This window comes from Poromitra crassiceps, assembly GCF_964638095.1.
Source record: "Poromitra crassiceps genome assembly, chromosome: 18".
NCBI classification, from domain to species: Eukaryota; Metazoa; Chordata; class Actinopteri; order Beryciformes; family Melamphaidae; genus Poromitra; species Poromitra crassiceps.
Genome location: NC_139636.1, coordinates 16,257,248 through 16,265,314, shown reverse-complemented (window position 1 = coordinate 16,265,314; position 8,067 = coordinate 16,257,248).

Below are 8,067 nucleotides of genomic sequence, written 5' to 3'. Positions count from 1 at the left end.
CTACTGAGCCGCTGCTGCTAGGAGCTGCAAAGCCTTGTGGGAACAGTGGAGCTGCGCACACGTAGATGATTGGTCAACAGGCTCAGCAGGTTTTATTTGCTTAGAAAAGCAACAAAGTACAACTTGAAAGTCAATGTAGCACCAAAGTTTAATTATTACCAGAATGCTGCCGTTTTGTGAGGTAAATGTGAGTCTGCTATCTGAATTCACACAGTTTAATCATGTATATTGGATAATGCTGCAATATGACTGTAATAACTGAGTATTATTTATAATTAATTAATAATAATAATTTCTTGAAACAGCCCACTCAGCAGTTCAGAAAGTCACATCATCACTGATCACATCATCCGTTAGGATCCGTTAGGTAGGAGAGGGCCTTTTCTACAAAAGTTTAATAAGACTTCTCTCTGGCATCACACACATACTACATAGGCTAATGCTATGAAAGGAAAATATAATATAATAACTGAGTAAATCTACCCTAATGATAACTCATTTGTACAAGCACTGCTAAGAAATATTAACAGCTCAGAAAAGAAACATTTTCATGAAAATGTTTCAAATGTGGGAGATTTGAGAAGTGACTAATTGTATATATGCCTCTAATAATGTTGGACATTCCCTTGAATGTTTTCATGTTTGGTGCATGGAAACCTAAACATACAGAAAATAAAATACCTTAAAATAAGGCACAGTAACTTCCCTTTTAATGCAAGCACACTGTTCCAATACTTATTAGTCTAGGGAATCTGTGAGAAAAAATGACCCAACCTTAAACAAATTGCAACAGAAATTATTTGTGTTGTATTCAGCTCTTGAAACCTTCCAATTTAACATAGGCTACTGAAAATCCCAGAAAATCCCAGTAGTGGAACATTCTCAAAATTGGCATTGTCTCCACAAAGGAGGTGATGTTTTCGGTGCCGTTTGTCTGACCGTTTGTCTGTTAGCAGGAGGATTACGGCAAAACTACTGGGCCGATTTTCATGAAACTTGGTAGAAGGGTGTAGCGTGGGCCAAGGAAGAACCCATTACATTTTGGAGTGGATCTGATCCGGGTCGGCTCAATGGAGGGGGCGGGGCTAGGGAAAAGAGTCCGTTGATAGGGATAGGAAGGTCAGTAGAGAGTCTGGATTCGAGAGGTGGGTAGGGGGCATGGACAGGTGTATCGGGGGGGAATGTATGTGGGAGGTGGGAGGGGGTGTGGTCAGGAAAGGGGTGGGGCTAGGGAAAAGCTCTACCTACAAACATACTGTAACATAACAAAACAAAACATAAAAAATGTAAGTGTGGCTAATATGTTCTAATAGTTAGTGGAAAAGGGTGAGTTTTCATGCACATCTTGTTCCCTCAGACAGCCATCGCAAACCATAACTTCATAGTCATGTCATTCACGAGTCTCGCATTGGAGGCAATTTGATTTCGGCAAGGCACAGCGCAAGTTGTAGCTCAAACATGCAGACGAGTGGATAGGTAAGTCTCCATATCCGAAGGTTATGGGTAATTGACCGCCATTTATTGTCTGTTACCAATGACAGTCATTGTCTGTTACCATTCAAAGTAGGCTAGCTTAATAAGCACTTACCTATAATAGGTATAGCTTAATAATAGCTTATTAAGATACTTGTACTATCTGTTATTCATTTTCTTTGTGCAAATAAACAATAAACAAACATAAATAAACAATAAACACTTACTCTGGAGATGATGTAGCCTACCACTTGTGCTCTTCTCCCTACTTTTCTCCAACCACTTATAAAGCCTCAGCCAGGCGGTAATGCAACATAAAGGATGCCAACTGCCATAAAACGCCACAGAAGGATTTATTACATCACTGATGACATCACAATTGCTCGAGTGACATCACTGATGACATCACAATTGCTCAAGTGACATCACTGATGACATCACTGATACATGACAATCGTGACATCACAATCGTGGCACACACACCGCCCGCCCACTTATTGGACCATAACATCAGAACCATTGATGGCCACAACACATTCCATGTTATGGGCATTATAGCTGGAGTTACACCAGAGAGCCAAACCAGTACCTCTGATAGCTGTGACATAGCAGCAGTTGGACACATCAATATCTGAAATCAGAGACCCCCTGGCCTTTCATCCATGTCCTATGGGAGGATTGAGAATGCCACAGGTGTGTGATTCTCATGAACATGGTACAACTCATAGCAAAACTCAAAGATATCAAGTAGGATCTAATTTCACCATTCAAATTGAAATTATAATCCACTAGGCATCTTGCACCCTACGCGAGTTCGCCTGCCTTGCAGCTCGATGAGCTAGCCCTGCAGCTCGCATAAGCAGCTGCTTCGCATTGGAGGCAATTTGATTTTGGCAAGGCACAGCGCAAGTTGTAGCTCAAACATGCAGACGAGTGGATAGGTAGGCTAAGTATTCTCCATATCCGAAGGTTATGGATAAGTTGACTGCCATTTATCGTCTGTTACCAATGACAGTCTTTGTGTGTTACCATTCAAAGTAGGCTAGCTTAATAAGCACTTACTAGTTAGCTAATAGCTTACTAATAGGTATAGCTTAATAATAGCTAATTAAGATACTTTCTAAGGTACTATCTGTTGTTATTCATTTTCTTTGTGCAAATAAACAATAAACAAACATAAATAAACAATTATAGATGCTGCACAGCAATGGGTCGTGGCCGGGCAAGTCTCAAGGCTTTGAGCTAGAGTCCCCAAGTCAAGGCTGAAGTCTTTTAGCTATACTCCAAGCCAAGTCTCACGTCTTTGGTCACAAGTCCAAGTCAAGTCTCAAGTCTCTTATGGATGAGCGTTCTATCATCTGCTTCTGCTGCATGCCATCCAGTCTGCTTAGAACATTGCATAGCTAAAACTAAGGGATTCAAAGCAGGTTCAGGTTTCTTTGCAGCATGTAGCTTTTTCATCATCTGATTCCGTTTTTTGTTGCGAGGCATCTCACAACAATACAAGTAGGAATCAGTATATTCACAAACAAAAGTAGTAGTTACTTGCCTCACTGTTGTAGAGTGGATGAGGTACTGGTGGAGTTGATGTTAGATGGAGAGGGAGGCTGAGCGATTAATAGCCACCTGGGGAGTTTGTATCTCTTCGGTCCTACGCTGCAGGTCTGTGGGGTCACACAACTGATATAGCAGCAGGAGCTGCTTTTTCCTCTTATGGACAGACTGGATACTTGCTGGTGGTGTTTTATGGGACTGGATGCTTGCGTGTAAAAACACACACTGCTTCCACTTATATAGGGTGAGCCAGGAAGGATTTATGACATCACTGATGACATCACAATTGCTCGAGTGACATCACTGATGGCATCACAATTGCTCAAGATGATGTCATCAGTGGGACGGACAGACAAACAGACAAACAAACAGAGCCCTAGCTCCCTTAGATAGATAGATGTGCTCATTTTTGATGTATTTCCAGACACTTTTAGAGACACTGTGAGGGAATAAATTCATTACCGTAACACATTTTTAATTGGAAATATGAAACAAACTTTTTTTTTCAATGGCAAGCACTTCAATATGCTCAAGGGTAATGGGTATCACCCAAAATGTGTATGATTAACAAATACGAAGTTGTAGCTAACATTGTGAGAAATGACATGTTGTATTACGACTACATACTTACATGAGAAAATAAAAATCGAGAGACTTAGAGACTCAACAACCATTTCTGTGGATTCCTTGCCCCCAAAAATGTGGAAATAGACACCAAATTTGTAATTCTAGGTCTAGTTGGAGTCAAGATATGGCCAACATTTTAATAATGGCAGCCATTTTGAAAAAATGTAATTTTAACATATTTCCACTAATGGGATTTTCTGGGATTTTTAATATAGTGTTTCGGGCATCAATATAAACATAAAAATGTGAAAATAAATTCTGTTGCAATTAGTTTAAGGTCAAACCTTATTTTCCCTAGACTATCTCGTGTGCAATCAATAGTCTACCACAGTGGCAGCTTTTGAGTCAAAGTGCCCTGTATCTAAATATAATATGCTCCACCTACATTGCTCGTCACCTATCAGGAAACAAAAGTTTGTTTAAAATCAACAGATAGATGCTCCTCATATATTCAGATAAGAATTTTGGTTTTATGGGGAAAATATGGATAAACATGACTGCCCAAAGGGGGATATACTGAAGATGCCCATTAGACTTTAATCACAACAGTATATTAACCTAATTAAACCATGAGACTAGTATGCGCATCACAGTTACCACTCCCTTCATTTCTGTGGTGGTTTCATATCAGATGCAGGGCTGTGGTAGCCTGGTAAACCAGCCCGTCACGTGTACTCACATTTCCTTTGGTTATGAAATGTGAGTTCACGTGGCAGGCTGGTTTACCAGGCTAAGGCTGTGGTAGGATCCTTGAGAAGTGTCTGCCTGCCAGCAGGCCTCCTTTGTGGGGTTGCTTCTGTGCAGAGTCAGTCGGAGGTGCCTGAGAGCGGAGGTGCCTGAGAGTGGAGCCTGCACCAGAAGCAACCCGTCCTGTCTTCAGACCCTCTTGGGAGTCTCTGTGGGTGGCAAGGATTTCTCACATGGCAACAGTGTCAAATGAACCAGAGGGCAGATTAATAGGGCTCTGAAGCGAGTCTTGAGGTTGATGATTTTATGGTGTTTGGTGTAAGCCAAACAAAGACAAAGGTGGGCACAGATAGTTACTAAGACACCCCCCACCCCCCCACCCCCCCCAGCATGTGAACCAGCCGCTTATGGGGAGAAACTAAATTCTAACAATTACAAAGTAATTACAAAGTGCAAACAGTGTATTATTCTAGGCCTAAAAAGCACAATTTAAAGTGCAAAATGCCTCTGATTGCCTGTAATGGCCCAGAATCTAGCCTACTGTATTATGGCCATACAGTTGCATGGTATGCATCCGTGGGTGTTATTCTGACCGATCAGGAGTGGAAAACAACATTTTGTGGCCTTCGTCAACCATGACTTTACATTACGAGCCCTTTGGGCAATGATGCAGAGCTTTTGACATTACATTACATTACATTACGTCATTTGGCAGACGCTTTTATCCAAAGCGACTTACAATAACACATTTTTTGTCAGCAATAGAACAATCAACTATGGAGCACAGTCTATGACAACTACAACTTCTGAAGGAACAGTGGTACAAGTTTAGGTTAGTGGTACAAGGTTGGTTAGTTTTTTTTTTTTTTTTTTTTTTTTTTAATAAGGAAAGAGAGAGACGAAGTTAGATCAAGAAGGGCCCAGATGGAGCCTGAAAAGGTGTGTCTTTAGTCTTTTCCGAAAGATCGGCAGTGATTCAGCAGTCCTGTTTTGAGTTTTGAGCCCTATAGGCAATAGATAAACTGAGAGGAACACTCACTGTGGTTATTATGGGGGATTTTAGGGTTTTGGTAAATAAATAAATGACAAAATCCTTTGACTGTGGGAAGTAAATGTAAAGTGTACAGCATGTATCAGGCTCTTGCGCTTGGGCCCCCTGAGCTCATGTACATAATTTGCAGAGGTGCACCCTATCATAGCCTATATATACAGAATGAAACAGTCTGGCAAGCGAGATGATAGCCTATATGATCTTTGACTTAAGATCAAGAGATTCAATCAATTTATTGCCATGTCAACAAAGTTGATAGGAAGTTGTCTTGGTTCGCTCTCAGACAAAAAAGACAAGACAGTGCAGCAGCACACCATATACAAACAATGACGCAAGAACAAAATAACATTCAGGAACAGTATCCAGCAGCATCGTATTCAGCAGAAGTGCATACAGTTTAAAGTGCAATAGGTCAGACATAATCAATGGATCAGTGCAAGTTCAGTGCAAGTTCAGATGTCTAATGGCAAGGAGGCAGGTGCTATCTCTGAAGCGAGATGTTTTGCTCTTAATGCTTCTGTATCTCCTGCCTGATGGGAGGAGATTAAAGAGGTAGTGTGCCGGATGAAAGTTGTCTGCTATGATTTTTTTTCACCTTCCTGATAATTCTTGTGGAAACTTAAACTACTGTGGAGACTTAAACTAAGTCATCATTTAAAAAGTAAAAGTAAATAAACAGCCATCATGAATACATGCACTGATCCTATTACTATAATTGACGCATGTCTGTCCGGAGTTGCAAGCCGCGTCGTCAGTGCTTTATGACATCATTGATGATGCATCTGTGGCCCTCCACAATATGGGATATGGGGTCGTGTTTACCGTGAATATGGTCCAATTGAACGTCCCCCCGCATTCACGACATGTTAAGTGGAAGCTTCGAGCTCACAACTTGTGACATCTCTTTCTTTTTCTGAAAATGGCGGATCGGATGCCAAAAATGGAACATGTTGATATTCCCAACGGCCTAATCATTTTTCCTCTGTCATTATGCCTTTGCATTTTCTGCATTAACGTAGTTAGCCGCTCGCACGTTAGCATTAGTTAAATTGTTAGCCTCGGTGGCTTCTAGTCAACTGCGCATGCTCACGACATAACTACTTGAATGTCAAGCATGCCGTGTACACAGCTTTCGGTCTCGTAAACACGAGTTCACGACTTCGAAATACTACGGTATACATATTTTATGCCTTCACAGTGACATCACTGATGAGATCATCACTGATGACATCACTCACATGGTTCCACATGATGATGATGATGATAGCTCCGCCCACAGTTTGATTGACAGGATGTCATCAGTGATGTCATACATGGCACTGTTTATAACACAGGGTGTTTATTGCTGGACAGGCTGCTTTAAAAAAAAAAGTCACTCCAGCCACCACTACACCACTGCTCGTGGGCCCTGGACCTCTGCCCAGTTGGCGCCTATACAATCCATTACCAGCAAAGCATGAACTGCCCATGCCTGACTGCAGTGAGCCCCACACAAACAAGCTACAGGCAAATGACAAGCGGAGAAGCCCAGTGTTGTGTTGCAAGATGCATTGTTTCTTTGAAGGGGAGTCTTGGGTGATGTGCTTTAGTTTAAATGGACCATTCATGAACTACTTGTGTTTTTGTGTGAAAGGGAGCTCAGCTGAGACCTCAATAATTTATTAACAGGCTGTGTGACAGAAACAGATGGTATTGTTTTGCTTTTACTCTGGTCATGAGAGATTGTTGACTTTGTTTTGGCTCCATGAAATCATTCCAAACACAGTGCAGGATTGGGGTGTATGGGCTATTATTTACTCATGGAAGTTGGACTTGGCTCCAGAAAGTATACGGGCGAATGAGACGGGCATCTTGTTTCAACATCATCTCCGAGATAACAATATTGTGAAGAGGAGGACATGTTTACACAGCTTTTGATTCTCCCGCCACATGTGGCTCTGCCCTGTAAAGTATCTCACAGCAGGATTAGCACATAGCAAATATATCAAACTGTCCACAATGGATATGTGGTCTTCTTCTCTTCCACCGTGGTCACCGTGCTGCCATGGTAATGAGAGACTGGGCAGGGCCCATGGGAGCCACCTGGTTTCAGGCGAGGCAAAGAGAGGACACACACAACAATAGCTGTCCCATTAAAAGAGATTCCCTTAGGCTAGGGGCTGATACAGGACATTCCATGCCAAGCAACTTCATTGTGTTGACTTGCCCCAAAGGGAGCTAAAACACTCATTCAAAGTGGTGTTTCTGTATATATTTACATCCATTATCTAATAGATTTTGAACTTGTAGGCATTTTATGTCCATCCATATCTTATTTTCATTAGTAGACTAGAACATAATAAAGACCCTGGCAGTACACTTTAAATAGGGCAGTTAGTTACCTAATTGTAAGCTTATAAAAATAATTAACATCGTGCTCTCTCTGCGTGCATGGAAGAATGTCACTGAATGGAAATGTAACCAAATACAGTACTCGACAGACAGATGCCTGCCTGCCTGGGCGAGAGAAGAGAGATAGTGCTCTGTGCTTTCTCTGGCAGCCTCTATGCCTTTTATGGTAATACATCGTAGGGGAAGGGGCGGCGCTGGCGCTGACACGTCATCAGCGTGCTCCCAGCACCCGGAAGCGCAGCGAAATGTAACATGTTACAAGAAGAAGAAGAAGAATGTTTGGA